We start from the raw sequence: 23797 nt of genomic DNA, 5'->3' as shown, positions 1-23797 counted from the left end.
AGAAAGTAGACACTTCAAGCTATTTGCTGAGAGGGATGTTGAGTTCTTGGAATATTTTAGAATTTGCCACAAGTTTCTGGGAAAATGACAATTTTTTTTACACAAAGTTGTCACTTAATTGCTATATTGGTCATAAATACCATGGGCATATATGACATTACACCCCAAAATACATTCTGCTGCTTCTCCTGAGTACGGGAATATCACATGTCTGAGACTTTCTGGCAGTCTAGTCGTGTACAGGACCCTGAAAACCAATCCCTGCCTTCAGGCTTCTAAGGGTATAAATTGTTAATTTTACTCCACACTACCTATCACAGTTTAGGAGGCCAAGAAATGCCAAGATAGCACAAACCCCCCCCCCCCCCCCCAAATTACTCCTTTACGAAAAGTAAATACTCCAACCTATTTGCTGAGAGGTATGTTGAGTATTTTACAGATCTTGCTTTTTGTCATAAAGTTTTGAAAATTGAAAAAATAAAAAATAAATCTTTCTTAATTTTCCAAAACAAATGATAGCTGCAAAATACTCACCATGCCTCTTAGTGAACACCTTGGGGTGTCTACTTTCCGAAAAGGGGTAATGTGGGTGAGCTTTGTGCCTTATTGGCATTTCATGGCCTCTGAAATGTAGTGTGGAGTGAAATAAACAATTTACACCCTTAGAAAGCCTGAAGGCGGTGATTGGTTTTGGGATCCTGTATGCGGCTAGACTGCCAAAAAGTCCCCATACTCAGAAGAAGCAGCAGAATGTATTTTGGGGTGTAATTTCACATATACCCATGGCATGTTTGAACGATATATCATTTAAGTGACAACTTTGTGTAAAAAAACTGTAATTTTACCAAAACTTGTGGCAACATATAAAATATTCCATGGACTCAACATGCTGCTCAGCAAATAGCTTGGAGTGTCTAATTTCCAAAATGGGGTAATTTAGGGGGGTGGGGGGGGGGGGTTGTGCTATTTCGACATTTTAGGGCCTCCGAAACTGTGATAGGTAGTGAGAAAGTAAAATGCGCAATTTGCGCCCTTAGAAAGCCTGAAGGGGGTGATTGGTTTTTGGGGTCTTGTACACAGCTAGACTCCCAAAAAGTCTCACACATGTGGTATCCCTGTGTCTGCTTTCCAAAAAGGGGACATTTGGGAGGGGGGGGGTGTTTGAACTGTCCTGGCATTTTATGCAAAATATTAGAAGCTTATTCCACACATCACCCACTCTTCTAACCACTTGAAGATCAAGCCCTTTTTAAAACTTTTTGTTTACATGAAAAAATTTATTTTTTTGCTAGAAAATTACTTTGAACCCCCAAATATCATATATATTTTTTTAAATCAGAGGCCCCACAGACTAAAATGGTGGGTGTTGCATTTTTTTTTCACACAGTATTTGTGCAGCAAATTTCCAAACGCAATTTTTTTGGGGAAACAAACACTTTTTTGAATTTTACTGCACAAAAACACACTCTATGGCCCAAATGTGTAGTAAAATATAAGAGATGATCTTATGCCGAGTACATAGATACCAAACACGACATGCTTTAAAATTGTGCATGCCCATGCAGCAGCGACAAACTATATACATTTTTTAATGTCTTTACAGGTTACCACTTTAGATTTACAGAGGAGGTCTACTGCTAGAATTACTGCCCTTGATGTGACATTCACAGTGATACCTCACATGCATGGTGCAACTGCTGTTTACATAAGACATGAGACCGATGCTTGCATTCACCTTTGCGTGCGAGTAAGGGGGAGCAGGCGTGCTTTATTTTATTTTATTTTTTTATCCTTTATTTTGCCTTTTTTTATTTTTCCACTGTCCCTTTCATTTTTTTTTTTTTTTTCTAGCTTTTTTATTGTTATCACAGGGAATGTAAACATCCCCTATGATAGCAATAGGTAGTGACAGGTACTCTTTTTTTAAAAATTGGGTCTATTAGACTCTAGATCTCTCCTCTGCCCTTAAAGCATCTGGCCACACCAAGATCGGTGTGATAGGATGTTTTCCCAATTTCCCAATGGCATGGTTTATATCCAGGGAAACCAAAGTCATGAAATGCTCATAGCGTCTGGTTTCTTAGGCCATAGAGCTGATTGGAGCCATTCTGCTCTCTGATCAGCTCTATGGTCAGCTGGCGGAACCACCAGCTGCATTCTCGTGTTCCCCAGTGGGACAGGAGAGTCCGAGAAAACCATGGAAGGTGAGGGGAGGATGGATGTCCCCTCCCACTGCTTGTAAAAGCAGTCTAGCGGCTAATTAGCCACTAGGATTGCTTTTACATGAAAGCCGACCGCCGGTTGAAAAAACGATATCAAGATGTCTAAACTCGCAGGCATCATTCCAGTTTAACCACTCAAAGTCCAGCTACATACCAGTTTGCTGCTGGTCCTTGTTGGGCATATATTGTAATGTTATTTTTTTTTCATGCAGCCTGTGGGATTCCTCCATTCACATTGATCGATCAATGGTATGCCCACTATTAGAATACCACCCTGCATCTACCCACTTCTAATGATGGGAATATATGCACAGTGGCTGAACGAAAAAAAAGAACCTCACAGATTCGATCAATGTGGATGAAGAAATATCTGCCAAGAAAAGTGAATAAAAATATATGCCAAAGCATAGGGGAGATCCGCCCCCTGTGTCAACTCCATCCCCTATGCTTCGACATATATGCTTTTATTTTAACTGCAGTGGTAAAATCACCTCCTACAGAGCTGGAGTCATGGATTTATATATCGTGAGAGCAAACCCCCGTTGCTGTCAAAATAAACAAATCATAACTGCAGCTGAATGGCGTACCTGGAAAGCAAACAACGGTTAACGATAAAACACAGTATCAATAAAACATTAACTCAATAAAACAACTTTTTTTATTGTAATCTGTGCAAAAAATAGAGTAAAAAATATATGGTGAAGCATAGGAGCAAGGGTGGACATAGGGGCGGATTGCCCCTATGCTTCGCCATATATGCTTGTTTTTTTAACTGTGGTGGTGAATTCACCTCTTGCAGCGCTGGAATCACTGATTTTACGCATTGTGAGAGCAAACCTTGTTACTGTCAAAATAAGAAAATCAGTGCTGCAGCAAACAATGGTTAGCAATAAAACACAGTAACAGTACAGTAAAATTACATACCTGCAAAAACAAACAATGGTTAACAATAAAAGACAGTAACAGTACAGTAAAACAGTAGAATGGCATACCTGCAAAGCAAACAATAGTTAACAAAAAAAACACAGTGGCAATAAAACATTACAGTATAGTATAAAATACAGTAACAGTAGGAATAATAAAACGACAATTATTTTTGGCTTTTTTTTTTATTTTTTGTTTCTTTTTTTAATTGTTTATGGGGTTTTTTTTTACACTTTTATAATAACTATAAACATTCTAGGCTAGGGTCTCTCAAAATGTGATAGCCATCTAACATTTTTTGAGAACCTCTGTGAAAGTGTGCCCTAGACTGTGCCATGCTTTACCCTATACTAATACTCTACTAGTGTGTGGTAGCGACGGAAACAGAGACCAGGTTCGCCAGCACAGGAGGGACAAAAATAGCGAATGTCATGCCTATATCCGAGCTTACTACAGACGCAGCATTTTTTTTGGGGTGCTCTTTGGGTAGGGGTACCAGGGAGGACATCTGGAAAATGCCTCTCATGCAGCCAGCTTACTGCATCTTGATTGGGAAATTTAGCCACCAGACCTTTTGGAAACAGAAGGGCTCTTCCTGGAATTTTAGGAAGGGTCCACTTTTTCCAGACGATTTGTATAGTACATAAGCGTTGAAAAGAGCCAATTGGAATAAGTATTCGGACACTTTTTTGTATCAGCACCTGGACTTTCGGGCAACTGAGTATGGCCCCATCATCTGGTCATTGAAATCCAGCCCCTCCCATTTTACAATTGTAATCGTGGACACAGAGGGGCTTCTTAACAACACCAGTTGCCGTTGTAATTTGGACTCATTTTCCACTGAATAGAAGACAAAATGAAAATGTTCAGTTTGTCCTTACAGTTCACTGCAAACAATTTATTGCACCTCAAGCAGGCTCTCTTCCCTTGACTAAGTGGGGCATTTACAAGCTGCTGGGGGAAGCCCCGGCAATTAGATTGCACAGTGCCACATGCGCCAATTCCTAATTGAAAGAGGTGTCTTAAAAGTGGCATGCTTGTATAGAAGTTGTCCACGTATAAATGGTACCCCTTTCCGAATAAGGGTGACACCAAGTCCCAAACAATCTTACAGCTGCTCCCCATGTAGTCTGGGCAGTTTGTGGGCTCCACGCTGCTCTCTTTTTCCTCGTAAACCAGAAAACTACATGTATAGCCTGTTGCCCTGTCACAGAGCCTTTAACATCTTGAGCCCACATCTGGCACACTTGCTGGGGAGAAACTGTTTGAAAGCAAGGCGGCCAGAAAACGTAATCACAGACTTGTCAGCACAGACATCTTTTTGGGGGATAAACAAGGCTGCAAAATTTTGGTTGAAGTGGTTTACAAGGGGCCGTTCATATTCAGGATCACCCCAAGGGTGACAGAGTTCATTAACTGACACTGAAGTGCATGATCCACAATATTTGCTTGTATCGAGCCCTGGCCATGGCAGCAGAGAACACGGGCATATGATGAATTGGGTCAGTGCACCAATGTGACCGCAACTCACTCTTTTTAGTAATGCCCATGTTGAGGGTTAGGCCTAGAAAGGTTTTAAATTCAGGAACCGTTAGAGGTTTCCAGCCAAAAAGTCTGGCATCAAATTTGGGTTTGCGGCGATAAATTGATTAGCATACAAATGTCTTTTGTCCGCAATAGATCCGTACAGATCTTCTGTGAAAAACAGCTAAAAAAAATCAAGGGGAGTAAAATTGGCTGTTTCCACCTAAATTCCGGGTTAGTGAATGGGGGAAGTACGGGCGCTGCAGAATCTGTGGGCTGCCAATAAGGATTTTCAAGCGCATCAGGAAGGAAACTATGGACTCTACGGGCCTGCATTGGAATTCTTGGTGGCTGTGGGACATTACTTGTGCTAGCCACTGCACCAGCTTGAACTGCACTTATGGGACTCGCCACGTCACCGACTGATACTGCAGTTCTGGTTTGTCTATGACTAGGGTGTACTAGGCCGCTGGTGCCTGCCGGTTCACCAGCCCTTTGCCAGTTCTTGTAACCTGGACAGAGGGGCTAAATGCAGGTGCTGTCAGTTGTCAGGGCTGATCCTGCTAACGCTGCATTTTTGGGAACACTAAACTATTGGGGACGCTAGTATAGTTCTGATCTGATCGAAGATTTTGATCCATTCAAACACTATACTAGTAATGGAGGTATATAGTGTGTGTGTGTGTTAGTGTTACTTACAATCTGAAATAAAATCTGACGCTATCTAGGATTGATGCTAACTGACGTTGATCCTGATGCTTACTGGTGTCACCCATGACACTAATACAGTGATCAGAAAAAAAGATCCGTACACTTTACTAGTGACACTGTGACAGGGAGTGAAAGGGTTAACTGGGGAGATCAGGGGGGTTAAATATTTATTCGAAAATATGTGTCGGGACCCTGACGCTAACTAGCTAACTAGCGTCACCCGTGACACTAATACAGTGATCAGTAATTTATCTGTAAACTGTATATAGTGACAGTGTGACAAGGAGTGAAAGGGTTAACTGGGGGTGATCAGGGGGTTAAATATGTGTCTATGTGTACTGGTGTGTGTCTGTGTACTGGTGTTAGTGTAGTAAAGAAAGGAAAAGGAGGCGCAAACACCTAGTGCATTACCCGTGGTACTGTTTAAAATGATTTAATAAAATTCTGAATGCATACTCACAAACATGAAGAATAGAAATCATGTTACAAATTCCCATCACACGTATGTTGGAACATGTCCTGGAAATTGCGTGTGGGTGAATTTGGAAGGATTATCACGTGCAATACTAAGTTCCTCCCTCTCTGCTGCCTAAAGAATACGATGATACCTATCAGTACACATAGGAGGGAGCCCCAAAGTGAGGAATTGCATCTTCTGGCAGCATTTACAAGATGTAAAGCTAGTAATTTGTGGCAAATGGATTTTGGCAAAGAGGAGTGGTGCAATAAGTATTCAGCAAGGGTGAAATAAAGAGCCAGGTTCAGACTCACATTTCCAGCATAGACAAGAGACTGAGGGTGAAAATTTGTGGAGAAGTAGGGGCGTCATATACCATCCTGAAAATAATTTGTATCCTGCTTCCTGGCTCATTATGTTTATTGAGCCCTTAAGCAAGTGGTAAAGGATCTTGTTCCATTCTTCCTCTGTGAGATTAAGATCAAATTGGTTTTCCCAGTTGTGACACGTTCTACTTGCCTTTGGGGAGCTGTCTGAAAATGGGAGGTTGTATCTCATAGATAGTATGTGTCATTGTGGTGTGGATCTAGAAGATATAGCCTCGAATGGGGTGTGCGGGTGATCCCAGTCGGGGAAAGTTTTCAGGTAATTAAAGAAGTGCTGCAATTGGACGTAAGTCTAGAAGGGGAAAGATGAGGTGCGTATCTTAGCTTTCAGGGTTTCAAAAGACAGGAAGGTGCCTCTATGGAAGGAGTGTTCTGCAAAAATCTGCTCATGAGGCCAGATATCTTTTAGGAATTGAGAGGACAATCTTGAGTTTGTATCAAAGAGGGGTAAGTGGGCCTCGGAAGAGAGGGTAAAAGATTGGCACACCTGTCTAAAGCAAACAGGGATGTTCCTATAATTGGATGATCTGTACAGTCTCGAGGAGTATGCTGCTTAGGTAGCCAGGGGTTTAGATGTAGGGGGACCGTCAAATTCGCCTGCTCTACGCGGACCCGTGCTTTCACGTTTTGGTGTAGGTTCCAGTCAACGTATTTTCGTGAGATGACACACCAAGTAATATTTGTAGACATCTGGCAAACCTATGCCTCCCTTCAGTTTTTGTAGCATATGTATGTCGTAACTAATTCCGGGACATTTCCGACCCCATACAAAGAGAGTAAAAGCTCTGTGGTAAACTAGAAAGAATGCTTTAGGCAAAGGAATAGGGATTGCCTGCAAGACATATAAGAGGCGTGGAAGTATGTTCATCTTCACAATGGCTGCCTGTCTGAACCAAGAGAAAAGCCCCTTGTGCCAGGCTTGGAAGTCACTTTGGATAACATGGAGTAAAGGCAGATAGTTAGGTTGTAGAGGTCAAATAAGGAGGATGGGAGCTGGATCATGAGGCATATGATAGATCACTTTTGCCACGAGAAGGGAAAGCTAGTTTTGCATGCAATCTCCTCAGATTTTGGCAATGTTACATTCAAGGCAAACAATTTGGAGAAGTTTATTTGCAAGTGTAGCACCCTCCTAGGTGAGTGCTAGAAGAGAGTATAGTTTTTGGGTCTTTCTGCTTATCAGGAAGATTGCCAGGTAAATGTATAGTACTCTCTGTCTACCAGGGAGCAGGATCTATTGGTAAGGTCTGCTCATGGTGCTCAGGTGCAGCTCAGCTTGTCTGAAAGTTTCACACTGGTCCAATAGGGAGGCACATTGGACAGTGGGAGGAAACCTGACAAGTGAGGGCACAGGAATTGTTACAGCCCTGGTGACTGGCAGAGGAAAGTGCCTTGTGTGTGCTGGGTGACTGTTCAAATGTCAAGGGCACATGTGCTCGGGGTTTCTGGCTGGAGAGTGGGGTCCCGGGGAGAGGAGGTGGCTGCCCCTCCCCTGTAGAAGCTGCCGTGCAGCCTTGGGTAGTCAACCTGAGTGCCTAAAAGCCAGATAGGAGCTGAACCCAGATGTTCTGTAGAGCTGACTGGAAGGTAGACACTGGAAAGGATCTGTTTCTGCCTACAGTGAGTACAGATCTGTGTCATGGGGCATGTCATGTGAGAGCCATCCCGTCAGCTAGAAGAGTCAGTGGACTGCTGTCAGTCAAGGGGATGATAGAGAGTGTCCTGAAGATAAAGTAGTTCCAACAAGTCTGCTGTAAAGAAAACAAGGAGATTTAAATTCTGCTATACAAGTGGCAGTATGGTCAAAGCAGTGTGTCTGCTTCCACAAGTAATCGGATGTGAATAGTTCAATTGGAGTATTCCACTATTCCCTTCTCCGATTCAAATTCCACAATAAATACAACAACCAAATACCCAGGACTGTTTATTGAGTAACGAGCAAAACAGGAGTAAGAAGGGATATGTGAAACCCCCCCCAGCAACTATCATGCAGGTAATCAGAGGGAGGCCTAAGAAGACAACACACAGCAAGCCCCAAGGGGACAGTGCTACATTTCGGGCATCGTACGGGATTTTCCTCTGAGTTACAGCAGTGGTTGCTATCGGCAATGACTGCATATATATCCAGAAAACACTTGGACTGATATGTGGCAGATGCTTGAATGTATCCCTGCTACTGTGAGCATGAGGCCAGTGTTTGCACAGCGGTGACATGTTGCTAAAGTTGGAGCAGAGCGATTGCCAGCCTAGAAGGCTATATGTGAACTGGGAGGTAGGGACCACCTCTGAACTACTGAAACCAGTAGTGGCTGTTTCCTTTGGGAGCAGACGGGGAGTCCCGAGAACACCGCTGGGGCCGGGACTAGTGGTGCAGACCCGCACAACCATCTGCAAAACCAGAGAGGCACACATTTCAGAGGTGCAATGCACACAAGTTGTGAGGGCCAGGCAGCGGTCACAGGGCGCATTGGTTGCGGTCGCAGCAACAGAAGGTCCAGCTCTTAAAGAGGCAGAGGGGCTTCAATGGATCCAGAAGCTGAGGTCCTCCAGTTCGTCCAGTGAGCAGGAGGCAGTGATCATTGATGTGGGGTCACCCAGCTTTGAGTCCCGATATGGATCCCTGTAAGGGGGAATCGGTAAATGGGGATCAGATGTGGAGACTGAGTGGGACTGGGGAACTGAAGGAAGAAGAAGTCCTCCAAGTTCCAGTTCACTTAGCGAAGAAACAGAAGTAGCGTCGTTCGCATGAGGCGTGTGAGGAGTCTTGGGTTCTGAGAGGCTATGCCACAAGGCTCCCAGACTTACCCCCACCCCGCACCTACACTCGGGCCTAAGCACAGAACGATGCTTATTCTAAGCTGATCTCTAAAGAGGAGACCCTGTATGCCCCACCTGGGAGAGGAGATAGGCAGAAACTTCCCAGGTTCTCTCTTTTCCAAGGGCTCATTGAGAGGAAGGTGACCATGGAATACAGATCTTATTATCCATATGCTCCACTGGAGATAACGGAGGAAATCGAAAGCAAGAGGGAGGCTTGGTGTGAATAAGCTGTCTGGGACTTTCTAAATGTCCCCAAGCAGCATCAGAATCCATCCAGGCAGGCCTGAGCTGTGGAAAACCTTCCTATCCATCAAAGAAAATTGGAATCTGGGATGTTTGATATACATTGATCGAAAGGAGGTCAACCGTCCAGACAAGAAAGGCCAAGCTTGGGCCATCAGCATCTAGAGTCCTGAAGGCAAGATGGTTTGTTTCCCTCATCCTGATCATTACAATATTTATTTCAGCTTAATAATGCAGCCTACTGACAACCCTAGTTCCAACCTTTTTCCTATGTTGGGGTTGGGATTTAATAATGACTTTTTCTAAATATTGCTATTATTACAGTTGTTTTTCTAAATTGTTTATTATTAGCTTGTTTTGCTTAACGTTTCCTCCTCTTATATGCTGCAATAAGGAGTACTCCAGACACACTTATGCTGTGACTAATACGGATAAGAAGCTTCAGTAAACAAAAGACAAGATTGTCAGTTATAAATAATAAAATATGGTCTTGAACCAATAATCTTCTTTTTCATGTGTATTTAAAAAATGAAATCACCCAGTGATCAGTATTTCTCCTTAGAGCTTTTATTTAGCATTTCTTATAGCTCACCCATAGCACCCAGTCTAGCCTTTATCAGGCAGACGGGGCTATGCTCTAATGTTTGTTGTTCTAACCAATGCCCCATGTTAGTCTCTGCTTTTAAAGCCTTAAGCAATTGTAAATGCTTTTAAAAATATTAATAACAATAATAATAATAATAAACATGTTATACGTATCTGCTCTGTGGAATGGTTTTGCAAAGAGTGGTGAACCCTCTCTTCCTGAGTCTCCTGCTGGGACTCCTAGCTCCTCCTCATCTTCAATTATTCTCATAGGAAGCCACTTCCTATAGGGGCACTTGTACAGGCTCAACCCCCAACTGGGCTGCCTTCATCTATTGATACACCCAGCACAGTTCGGCCCCACCTCTGACTCCCTCCTCACTGGATTTGATTGACAGCAGCAGGAGCCAATTGCTGCTGCTGCTTGTGTGTCCAGTGAGGAGACAGAGAGCAGAGCTCCTGGACACAGCACTGGATCAATATTGGGCTCAGCTAAGTATTTAAAGAGGGTCTGGGGGGGGAAGCTGATCACAGTTTTTTCACCTTAATGCAAATATCACTTTAGGGTAAAAAACCTTCTGCCTTTACAACCACTTTAAAGTTTTTTTCTCAAGCTTTATTGGTTGCTGTATTTCCAGCTGCATGGGCTGTAGCCTGAAGAGCTTTTCTAGCCAGTTCTGAAGCCACATGATGCATGCACTAAAGGCATGATGTCAAAGCATGTAATTGGAACATGTGTATGTGGATTTGTTGTATATGGTAAAGTGTCAATTTTCAAAGTGTTTCTACCCCACCACAGGAGGCTGGTCTCTCCAGGCATACAGTAGGTGAAAGCAGACTTTACTCTAGGACACTGTGAGTAATGTTGGCTTCACCTTACAGTATTCTAAAATCTCACAAATAAGAGTTTGACAGAGAGAAATTTTTATTGCTCCACCTTCCTACTGTAGCAGCCCCAGGAAAACCTCCTACTATCTTTTTGTAATATTCACTGATATAAACTTAGTAGACCAGCAGATCCTACTTTGAGTGATTATAGAAGATGCCTGCACATCTAACAACCATCTGCTCTCTTTAGGTAGCTTGGGGGAAATTTCATTTTTTTAATTTCTGAATAAAATATAGAGGGGTGAGGAGTCCCATTGTGCTTTTAAAGCCCATTTCCTGTCCCATTTGGGTCAGTTCTGGTTGCCGAATTCCGAAATTTTTCAGCAAAAAGTTTGGAATTCGGCCGAACCTCGAACAGTCAATGTTCGGGTCGAACCGATGGTCGACCCGAACCGTTCGATCATCCCTAATCATTACTGATTGGCCCTTAGAAGAGGATGATGACCCCCAAAAGCTTGTCCTTAAGAATTGTGCATGTTAGTGCCAATAAAAAAGTATCACAGATGGAACTCAGCTGTATAGTTGAAAGTACACTAATACACCTCCGCTGTCCACCTTTACTATTTGAATGAAAAAATAAGTAAATTAGCCAATTTTGTTTTGTTGTATGCCAATTCAGAAGTTCTAAACAAAGAATGGCCTTCAAAGCATGTAGTCATAGCTATTTTATCCAAGACAAAACCAGAAAAATTACCAACCAAATAAGTAGCAGCCCCAGGAAAACCTCCTACTATCTTTTTGTAATCTTCACTGATATAAACTTAATAGACCAGCAGATCCTACTTTGTGTGATTATAGAAGATGCCTGCACATCTAACAACCATCTGCTCTCTTTAGGTAGCTTGGGGGAAATTTCATTTTTTTAATTTCTGAATAAAATATAGAGGGGTGAGGAGTCCCTTTCACAGTTTTTTTTTTATTTCTATCTGTCCACACTGGATACATGTATTTGTCTTTAGGTGTACATACCCATAGGGGTTGATTTACTAAAGGCAAATAGACTGTGCACTTTGCAAGAGCATTTGCTCCAGAGCTTAGTAAATGAGGTGTGGCTCTGCTAACTTCCATTATCCTATCATGTGCAAATATGCAGTTTTTTTTTTTTTTTTTTAACTTGCATGTGATTGGGTATTCTTTGCAAAGTGAAGCTTCCCCTTACCAACTCACATGGTTGATGATTAAAACAGGCACATTTAAGTATGCAGGCATCCGGGGTAAAGCTGTCCACAAAGACCATCCTCCACACTGCCATGGACATCATTCCTTCCATGCTGCACTCCACGAGTGCTTCAAGCCTCCTTTTTAGATCACTCTACTGCACGAACCTTCATTAAATGTAACCATATTGCTACACTTCGAGGCACCTCTCTGCTCTTTTATACACTGTAGCTCCTGCTGGATTTTGCTTCTAATCCCATTGTAGAGGCGCCATTTGTGAATGGACATTTTATGGTTACACAACCTATCACATTGCTATAATCGTTTTTTTTATGGACTTTAAACTGAAGGACTTATGAATAAATGGTTGTGGAATGAATCATCTGAATTTCCATTATTTCTTATGGGGAAATTTGCTTTGATATAAGAGTGCTTTGGATTACAAGCATGTTTACGGAAGGAATTATGCTCGCAATTCAAGGTTTTACTGTACATATATCCAGTAGGGACAGATAGAAATAAAAAAAACTGCCAAAGCTGCTAACCCCTCCATATTTTAAACAAAAATAAAAAATGTAGTGTCCTGTACAAAGAAGCATTTTAAGTTTAAAATGCACTGTGATGACATTTCTTAATTGTATAATGTGAGTTACTACAAAACTTTACAGCAGAGTTTTTGACAACTTTAACAACAGCTACAACATAGCATACATGACATTTGGCTGCATATTATCAATCATTTGGGACATTTTTATGAAAATTTCACAGTGTTGCAGTGTAATTGTTCATAACGGAAGGAACTTTGCATCTTGAGGAACAAAACAGTTAAAGTCATTGTAAAGGATATATTTTTACCTAAAATAAAAAAGAGGTTTATACGTAGCTGCTTTGTACAATGGTATTGCACAGAGCAGTCCCTTACCTCCTCTTCTGGAGTCCCCCATGTTCACTGTCTCTTCTGTGTGTGCAGCTTGCTATGGGGGCAAATGTGGGGGAGCGCTCTCCAGCTGGGCTGTGTGCGTCTTTAGACACACAAAGTGCGACTTGGTCCTGCCCCAGGCTCCCTCCTCACGGGATTTGACTGACTCTCAATCTGTCCTGTGAGAAGAGGCCAGCGCTGATGCATATGGGCAAAGCACTGAATTGAGAGAAGGCTCAGGTAGGTCTGGGGGAGAAAGGAACAGGTAGTGGGACATTTTTTACCTTAATGCAAAGAAAAATGCAATAAAAGTGTGAAAGTCAATCAGGAAAAGCCTAGTACACATTCTGAGATTATCAGACGAATGATCATCTGTTTTTTTTTTTTTGCATGCTAGTTTTCATATCGAAAAGGAATAGGTTACTAAAGTACGAAAATTCTCGTATAACGGAATAAGAATTTGGAAGTGACGTAATGTATTGGAATTGCATTTTCAGACGAAAACTGTACTGATTAAATGAAAATCGTACAATCTAGCATTGTACGAAAAACATTTTTGTGTTTGTTCCTTTGAATTAATTGAGCAAAAGCTATGTACTAACAATCAGATTAAGATTGCTTGGAAAGCAATATTTCTTGTACAATATTCTGATTGTGTGTAAGGGCCTTAAGGGGTTGAAACAGGACTGATGAATTTAAGGAGGGAAGAAGAGTCACTGAGTTGAGAATGGTCATAAAAATGATTTTACAGTGATTTAGAAAAATGAAGTTGCTATTTCTCGTGTCAAATAAAATTATTACTTGTAGTTCTAAGTTTTTCCTTTGCTGAGTATTCCTAAAATTTCCTTTAAGAGTCAAAACATTTATGTCTTCCAAGGAATGGTCTGAGTTCCAAAAATCATGTCCCAAAGGTAGGCAGTAATCATATCTTATGTGTTCTTTTTTGGTGTGTCTACGGTAGCTTACTTCTTTTTTTTTTTACTTCACCAATCTTACATCCTTGAGTGCACTACCAAACGTGGTTGCACTATCAAATACCAAATACTTTTATGACCATTTTTCAAAGCCCTTTGCTCTACCACTTATGTGACTTTCCTACTTCTTTACCATCTAAACCCCTCCACCCAATGTGTGTGTTTTTTACAGAGATTGTTAACTGTACAGATTTTAGTATCATTACTGCTTGGCTCTTAGAAGAGGATGATGACCCCCAAAAGCTTGTCCTGAAGAAATGTACCTGTTAGTGCCAATAAAAAAGTATCACAGATGGAACTCTTTGTTTAGAACTCAGAAGTTCTAAACAAAGAATGGCCTTCAAAGCATGTAGTCATAGCTATTTTATCCAAGACAAAACCAGAAAAATGACCAACCAAATAACCTGTCTAACAGTATGCATTAAAAACAGAGGTTTAGTAAGCACACATTTGCAAACGCATGCGTAAGCTGCAGGGCCACTTCACGGCACCCCGTATTACCTGCAGTCCTAACTCCTTTAATTCTATGAGAGTCTCCAGAGTGAGAGCACATGCATTCTAATAGATAGATAGGGGGCAGGTGGGCCTGGAGGTGGCCCAACCCTCCTTAAAGGCTATTTTATGACTTTATGACTGGATTTGCATGCTGAAGATGAAGAATGCAAGGGTATTGTTTTATAAACAGTGATATGTTTTTTATTAACTAAGGTAGGCTGAGAACAGTAGTGAACCAACCAACCGTGTTAGGGAAACTTATTTAGCAAGTTATTAAAGATCTCACTTAAAAGAAGACCAACTAAATAGCACCAAAATATCACTAGGTGATAAATAATAAACTGGAGTATTTCAGGCTATTTATTAAAAGAAACATATATTGTGCAAAAAGAAACACCTTCACTTGTGGTAATCACAGAAGAATGGCATTTCTATCACAGGTGCTTCTCAGTCTCTACACAGCCAGCACAGATAGGGCTCACAAACCGTGGAGCCACACTCCTCCTTTGCTGTACCTGATTTTAAATGCCTTCTCTCTCTCTCTCTCTCTCTCTCTCTCTGGAGAAGCACCCTCCAACAAGACACAGACTTTCCATCTCTGTTTTCTGGGATCATGCCACATGTCTATATCTCTGACCTTGCTATTCCCATTCCCAACCGGAGGACCTTAACTTCAGGATCCATTGACACCCCTCTGTCTCTTTAAGAGCTGGATCTTTTGTTGCTGTGGCCGCAACGAATGCACCCTGTGGCCACTGCCCAGCCCTCACAACTTGTGTGCATTGCACCTCTGAAATACAGGTTTCCCAGGTTTGGCAGATGGTTGTTCAGGTCTGCACCACTGGTCCTGGCCCCAGCGGTGTTCTTGGCACTCCCTGTCCTCTTCCAAAGGGAACAGCCACTACTGGCATTAACAGTTTAGGGGTGGTCCCTACCCCCCAGTTCTCATATAGCCTTCTGGGCTGGCAATTGCTCTGCACCAACTTTAGCAACTCTGTGTCCCCTCCTTTGTACAATGCCAGACTTCCTTTGGGCATCAATTGGACTCCTGTGTCCAACAGGGTCAGATTCTGCATCTCAGTCCGCTCTTCAGGCTCTCTGCCAACACGTGGGATAACCTCTGCGCTCCGGCTTGTTCCGGCATCCGTCTTCTTGCTCCTCCACCCAAATGTCTTCTCAGCTACACTCGAAGGCGAAAGTGACGTCTCAGCTTCCTTTCTCCGTTCAGATTGGTTGCCCGTGGACGGCAACTCTGCCCACGTCCCCAGACTAGCTGACTCTCCGGCGGTGTGCTAGGCAGAATTCTTTGGCACGCTCACTCTCGCGTGATGTAATAACCCCTTTGCTACTGCCATAACACTGCTCAGCCTGCACGAATAGTACTGCAATGCAGATTGTGTTCCCTTTCTTGACCATAACTTGAAAGCACACTTGCACTGATCACTGTAAAGCAGACATTACTTTCTGCCACAGTACAGCACATCCTTTCTTCGCTGACACTTCAGCACTTTACATAAGAAGACATAGTGTTTCCTGGGTATATATCTGGTCATTGCTGGTAGCAACCACTGCTGTAACCCAGAAGAAAACTCCGGAGGACATCCCCAAATGCAGCACTGTCACCGTAGGGCTTGCTGTGTGTTGACTTCTTAGATAGTTGCTCCCATTTTGCTCGTTACTCCATAAACAGTCCAGGGTATTTGATTTTTTGTATTTATTGTGGAACTTTGATGGGAGAAGGGAATAGTGGGATACTCCAACAGACTTATTTACAGTAGATAAGGACAACTCTTACTTGGCCTCACCAAATTATTTGTGGAAGCAGACACACTGCTTTAACTATACTGTCAGAGAACAATCTGCAGAAAAACTGGCATATTTGTAAGTAGCCATCAGAATCGCAGAAACTCGCCAATGCTAATGCACATGCGCACACGTGCAAGAACGGTCAAGAAAATATGCATACGCAAAATCGCATGAAATGCGTGACAGATCTTGGCACCCAGTGGTCAATTTAAACTCAGCAGCAGCAACCACTAATTGCTGGATGATCATCAGCCCCCCCATGATTCCTGTGATTTTTGTATTCTGATCTTGGACCTCCTGTTACCGACCCGGATCGCCTTTTGACCTGATTTACCTTGATTCCTGCCACTGGCCCTTGGCTTGAACTTCTGACTTGCTTCAGCTTGATCCACTGTGTTTGACCTCAGTTTGGCTCACTGACTCTACTATTACCTGTTTACCCGTGTGTGACTCTGGCTTGTTTCCGTTTCTGATACCTGCCTATGCTTCTGGTCCTCTATGTATGACCCTTGGCTCAGCTTCTGGTTCTGCTTGCTGCTTTTCTCTTCTGCTAAGTATGCCCGGAACTGCTAAGGACACCTCCCCTAAAGCGCATCCTGCCTGTTCCTGCTGCCATCCAGTGATCAGCTCTGCAGACTATTACAACTGTCAACCCATGCTTCTTTGGACACTGCATCCCCTGTACCACCTCCAGGGGTGTTGAGCCCTCTCAGCACTCTGGCATCTGACCAGGTTTGTGACACATACTGTCACTTGTATGGAAGAATTATGTCTTCTTGCTCTCTTTAGCGGCAGACTTGATGCAACTACTTTATCTTCAGGACACTCTCTAGCATCCCCTTGACTGACACCCGTCCAGTGACTCTTCCACTGAAGCGATGGCCCTCACATGACAGGCCCCATGACACAAATCTGTATTCACTGTAGGCAGAATCAGATCCTTTCCAGTGTCTCCCTTCCTGAGGGCTCTGCAGGACATCTGGGTTCAGCTCCTATCTGGCTTTTAGGCACTCAGGTTGACTACCCAAGGTTGCATGGCAGCTTCTACAGGGGAGGGGCAGCTACCTCCTCTCCCCGGGACCCCGCTTTTCAGCTGAAGACCCCGAGCACATGTGCCCTTGGCATTTATACAGTCACCCAGCATGCACTGAGGCACTTTCTTCTGCCAATCACCAGGACTGTAACAATGCCTGTGCCCTCATTTGTCAGGTTCCCTCACTCTGTCCAATATGACTCCCTGTTGGACCAGTGTGGAACATTCAGACAAGCTGAGCTGCACCTTAGCACCATGAGCAGATCCTACCAATGGATTCTGCTCTCTGGTAAGCAGAGAGCAATCTAAATTTACCTAGCAAGCTTTCTGGTAAGAAGAAAGACCCAAAAACAATGCTCTCTTCTAGTATACACATACATATATATATAAATATATATGCAGTATCTCACAAAAGTGAGTACACCCCTCACATTTTTGTAAATATTTTATTATATCTTTTCATGTGACAACACTGTAGAAATGACACTTTGCTATGATTTAATGTAGTGAGTGTACAGCTTGTATAACAGTGTAAATTTGCTGTCCCCTCAAAGTAACTCAACACACAGCCATTAATGTCTAAAGGGCTGGCAAAAAAAGTGACACCCAAAGTGTCAATATTTTGTGTGGCCACTCTTATTTTCCAGCACTGCCTTAACCCTCTTGGGCATGGAGCTCACCAGAGCTTCACAGGTTGCAACCCGAGTCCTCTTCCAGTTCTCCATGACAACATCACAGAGCTGGTAAATGTTAGAGACCTTGAGCTCCTCCACCTTCCGTTTGAGGATGCCCTACAGTTGCTCAATAGGGTTTAGGTCTGGAGACATGCTTGGCCAGTCCATCACCTTTACCCTCAGCTTCTTTAGCAAGGCAGTGGTCGTCTTGGAGGTGTGTTTGGGGTTGTTATCATGTTGGAATACTGCCCTGCAGCCCAGTCTCCAAAGGGAAGGGATCCTGATCTGCTTCAATATGTTACAGTATATGTTGGCATTCATGGTTCCCTCAATGAACGATAGCTCCTCTGTGCCGGCAGCACTCATGCAGCCCCAGACCATGACACTCCCACCACCATGCTTGACTGTAGGCAAAACACACTTGTCTTTGTACTCCTCACCTGGTTGTCACACACGCTTGACACCATCTGAACCAAATAAGCTTATTTTGGTCTCATCAGACCACAGAACATGGTTCCAGTAATCCATGACCTTAGTCTGCTTGTCTTCGGCAAACTGTTTGTGGACTTTCCTGTGCATCATCTTTGGAAGAGACTTCCTTCTGGGACGACAGCCATGCAGACCAATTTGATGCAGTGTGCGACTTATGGTCTGAGCACTGACAGACTGACCCCCCCCCCCCACCACGCCTTCACCCCCTGCAGCAATGCTGGCAGCACTCATACGTCTATTTTCCGAAGACAATCTCTGGATATGACGCTGAGCATGTGCACTCCACTTCTTTGATCGACCATGGCGAGGCCTGTTCTGAGTGGAACCTGTCCTGTTAAACCACTGTATGGTCTTGGCCACCATGCTGCAGCTCAGTTTCAGAGTCTTGGCAATCTTCTTATAGTCTAGACCATCTTTATGTAGAGCAACAATTATTTTTTTCAGATCCTCAGAGAGTTCTTTTCCATGAGGTGCCGTCTTGAACTTCCAGTGACCAGTATGAGAGAGTGAGAGTGATAGCACCACATTTAACACACCTGCTCCCCATTCACACCTGAGACCTTGTAACACTAACGAGTCACATGACATTGGGGAGGGAAAATGACTAACTGGCCCAATTGGGACATGTTCACTTAGGGGTCTACTCACTTTTGTTGCCAGCGGTTTAGACATTAATGGCTGTGTGTTGAGTTATTTTAAAGGGAACAGCAAATTTACACTGTTATGCAAGCTGTACACTCACTACTTTACATTGTAGCAAAGTGTAATTTCTTCAGTGTTGTCACAAATATGTACAAGAATGTGAGGGGTGTACTCACTTTTGTGAGATACTGTATATATATATATTTTTTTACGGTGGTCTTTCCCAACCATTGTTTTGTTACAAGTACTCACCCTTTCCATGCTCCAGTACTGTCCTCCATGTCCTTTTTTATCCTCCAATGCCAGTCCTCTACCAGGTTAAATGACAGAACAGCACTGGAGGGAATACGAGGAGGAACAGGACCAAGCTAAACAAAATTGAGAGATTTTATTTCTGTCAGTGAAGATAGTGAGATTTCAGCATAAAAAGCTCCTTTCAAATATCCTGAACTTATTGTTGTATCATAAAATGACCGATAATTACCCTAATTACTTATTTTATTTGAATTTTCATAGAATGAAAAATAAACAGTGAAAAAGGTCAAATAAAAATGTAAACTGACAGTATACAAATAATGATGAAAATGCACACAAAAGAAAACGAATAAAACACAAATACAAATGACAGTTATTTACACCTATGCACGGTGGTAATACTCACAGATAGGTTCAAGTAAGCCTATATAGCAGGGATCCTCAAACTACGACCCTTCAGCTGTTGTGGAACTACACATCCCATGAGGCATTGTAAAACTCTGACATTCACAGCCATGACTAAGCATGATGGGAATTTTAGTTCCCAAACAATTGGAGGGCCATAGTTTGAAGACCCCTGCCATATAGTAAGAAATTAAACTGCAGTGAATATAGATTAACTTGTCACATTGGAAAGCATGATAACTTCTTGAAATGCATTTTCATGCAGTAAAATGGACAAGTGATATAGCCCTACCATTAGCTAGGTATTACACATAAATCCATTTGGCATACCAATGAACTATTTCCCTGACTCCCTAATGAGCAAACTTTGCAAACCAGGAAGAAACAGTCAACTGACAAGAACATTACAATGAAAGTCCAGTTCCAGGTAACCTATGAGATCATGGTAATTTTTTATTTTTTCATTTTTATCACTGAAAGGAGTTTTTCTTGATCACATAATCCGTTCAACATAGTGACAGCTTTTTGGTGTTTTTTTTTTTTTTTGTTTCAGCTTAAGCTTGGCTGCATTCTATAGGTATCTTCAGGGATTGTATATCACAGCTTGTGATCCCTGAAGGTGGTGTCATGCTCAGAGCTGTCATTGTTTTACTGCTCTTTCCACTAAGTAACTGCCAGTCCGTCAATCAGTAACCTTGTATTCTGCTCTAATAATAGCTGCACCACAAACATACAGTTCTACTGAAGCGTATGACATGTGAGACCAAGCTGCCTGGCTGCTAAAGACTGCCGCTAATCACCAAAAAACTATACATTCTATGTAACTAGTGGTGGATTTTAGGGATTTGCAATCTTAGATAATTATGTAACCCTGTAAGTGTAACCAGATTTATTATGAAAAAATACAAATCTGTTATACCTGACATTTCTGCAGGAATGACATGGAGCTTTTTTGTTTATCTGTTTGAGAAAAAAAATGAAATGTTTTCTACAGTGCAATACTTGCTCATATTTCATTTATGTACATAGAAGATCTCAAATACACTACAGCTAAAAGCTAAAGCTACCATACACTTGACAGCTGTGTTGGCTTCCATGAAGTAGGGCTAGAATTTATGATGGTAGGGCTAGAATTTTTGAAGTCTTGTCATTAACACATTTCTGATCACAGTCTGTAGACAGTGCTCAGGTACCAGGCCGTATGCTAACCGAACACGTTTTATTATAAAACTAAGAATGCTTTACCTGTTTTTGCAGTTCTAGCCTTGTTACTGACCGCTTCTGATCTTGATTAACAATCAGAAACCAATCTGTGTATTTTACAGTTAAGTGATCAACATGACAGCCAACCATGGTGATCACATGATGTTTGTTTACAAATAAACCTACTGGCTGCAGCTGTCATAGGGTCTTGCACAAAGGATACAGTTGTCACAGTGTAATGCACTATGATTGAATCTATTTTTCTCCAGACGTAAAGAGTACCCCCTTGTCCTCTGTGATGACCTTAAGGTGAATAACTCAACACCAAGTTCACTTTATGGACTACTTATCTATTTGTACATGCTGATCATATTCCCCCTTAATCAGCTCTTCTCAAGAGAGGATAAATTCAGTTCCTCTCATCTTTCCTCAAAGCTGAATTTTGGCATGGCACGCCATCATTAAGCTTATGATCTACTACATTCTCCTCCACAATTGATACTCCTAGTTATACTTCCCCTAGTATGCATGATGCATGCATATTCTTAGCCCCCAAGTGCATAACTTTACATTTTTCAACATTAAGGCCTCATGCACACCGAGCGTTAGAAAAAGCAAGCTGCAAATCCACTACCCACGCCAGGAAAAAGCAGCTGTAAAAACTTGCTTTTAGTAGCATTTCCATTGGCTTTAATGTGCGTTTAGCCGCATTAGCTTTTAGCAGTGTTTCTCTGCCTCTATTCAAAATCAATGGTTGCCTATGAGAGCCGTCTTTGATCCGACTTTCAGCCCATCGATTTGAATAAAAGTCACATCCAAGTTGGATTATAATGATCCGACTTGTGCTCTGAGGATTTTTAAGGGCAACTCCACGCTAAAATGGCAAAAAAAAGGCGTGGGGTCCCCCAAGTTCCATATCAGGTATGGATCTTAAAAGGGAACCCCATGCCCAAATGAAAAAAAAAAGGGTGCGGGGTCCCCCCTAAAGTCCAATCAGAAAAGGGGAAGGGATGATCAAGCACCCCCCCCCCTCCTGCACCATACCAGGCCACACGCCCTCAACATGGGGGGTGGGTGCTTTGGGGTAGGGGGGCTCTGCACCCCCCCACCCCAAAGCACCTTGTCCCCATGTTGATGCAGACAAGGGCCTCTTCCCGACAACCCTGGGCGGTGGTTGTGGGGGTCTGCGGGCAGGGGGCTTATCGGAATCTGGAAGCCCCCTTTAACAAGGGGCACTCAGATCCCGGCCCCCCTTTGTGAATGAGCATGGGGTACATTGTACCCCTACCCATTCACCCCTAAAAAGGCAGTGAAGTGTAAATAATGACAAGAGACAGTAGTTTTGAGAAGTCCTTTATAAAAAATCGTTCTCCGATCTTCTGCCTCAGGTCTTCTCATTCCGATCTTCTGCCTCAGGTCTTCTCCCTCCGGTCTTCTTACTCAGGTCTTCTACCTCCAATCTTCTGCCTCAGGTCTTCTCCCTCCAGTTTTCTCTTTGTATGGTATTTCCCCTCAAAATCCATACCAGACTCAAAGGGCCTTTTATTGAACTTGGTGGGGACCTTACGTCATTTTGTTTTCTATTTTGGCTTTGATCCTCAGAGCACAAGTCACACCACAAGTCGGATCATCGTGATCTGACTTGGATGCGACTTCCATTCAAATCAATAGGCTCTCATAAGTAAACCATTGAGTTTGACATGTCAAAAAAAAAAAAAAGCCTGATGTGGCTTAACGCTGCATGTGGTGTTAAGTCGCGTTTAGCAGCCTTTAGCAGCGTCAGACGTTTTTACAGCTGTAACGGCGGTCCTCAGAACGTGCTGGCCTTGGGTTTTTTTTGCAGCTTGAAAACACCTATGCCACTTACAGCTTCAAAACATCCGTGTGTGCATAAGGCCATAGAATAACATGGAGGGTGTTTTTAAGCTGCAAAAAAAAACATCTAACACTCCTAAAAGCAGCTGTAAACACGCCCTGTGTGCATGAGGCCTAAACCTCATTTGGCACATAGTTGCCCAACTAAACAGTGCATTAAAGACATACTATAAGGATGTTTTTCCATTTTAATCCCAGTCCCTATATCATTTATAAATATATTAAAAAGTAAGGGTCCCAACACTGAACTTTGGGGTACACCACTAACCTAGACTGTAAGAAACATTAACCACTATTTAGGAATACGGTCTTTAAGCCAGTTTTCTATCCATTTACAAACTGATTTTTCAAAGGCTGTAGACTTTACCTTACACATTACTTCAAAAAGAAATCAGATTTGTCTGAAAACTTCTGTCTTTCCTGAATCCATGCTGACTATTGCTTAAATATTTTTTTTTTCAAGCAAAAACTCATCTATGTGATCTTTTAATAAACTCTCCAGTATTTTCCCAAATATAGATGTTAAACTAACAGGTCTATAGTTACTAGGTAAAGACTTTGACCTCTTTTTAAATATAGGCACCACATTGGCACCACATCGGTCTCACACAAATCCATTGGTACGATGCCAGTATATAAAGAGTCCTTAAAAATTACAAACAATGGCTTTGAAATGACAGAGCTCAGGATCTGTTTGTGTATGCCATCTGGTCCAGTTGCTTTATTCACCTTTATTCTATCTAAATATTTCTGGACCATGTCAATATTTCTGGACCATGTCAATGACTATGACAGCCATAGTGAGTTACGATCAGGTCACAGGGCAATATTGGATATGTGGTTTTACTTTCTTCACTTGTAAATGTATATTAAGTGGTTTTAATAATGCAATTAGGAAGTTTTACACTATGTGGAGCATATTGTCTCCTTTTAATTTTCAAATAGGCTGGCATATGTGAGGCAATGCTGGAAAGGTGGCTTAAAAAGGCATCTCTCCCTGCATATCTCCAGTGAGTGGATGAGAGTCCGAATCCTGGATGAGTAGTGGATATTATCATATACAGTGTTTTATGAATTCTCTTTAGTTTCAGAGTCAACATCTTCCT

General features: G+C 42.4%; 1 protein-coding gene across 1 annotated transcript in view; it reads left to right on the top strand.

Moving 5' to 3' along the window:
• PCSK2 (proprotein convertase subtilisin/kexin type 2) overlaps window positions 1-23797 on the top strand; it is a 345259-nt gene that overhangs the window by 228940 nt on the left and 92522 nt on the right. The window lies entirely within an intron of this gene.

Source organism: Pelophylax lessonae (assembly GCF_965119305.1).
Source record: "Pelophylax lessonae genome assembly, chromosome: 3".
Classification (NCBI taxonomy): domain Eukaryota; kingdom Metazoa; phylum Chordata; class Amphibia; order Anura; family Ranidae; genus Pelophylax; species Pelophylax lessonae.
Note: the sequence above shows the minus strand (reverse complement) of the source record. Positions and strands in the feature narration are given on the sequence as shown.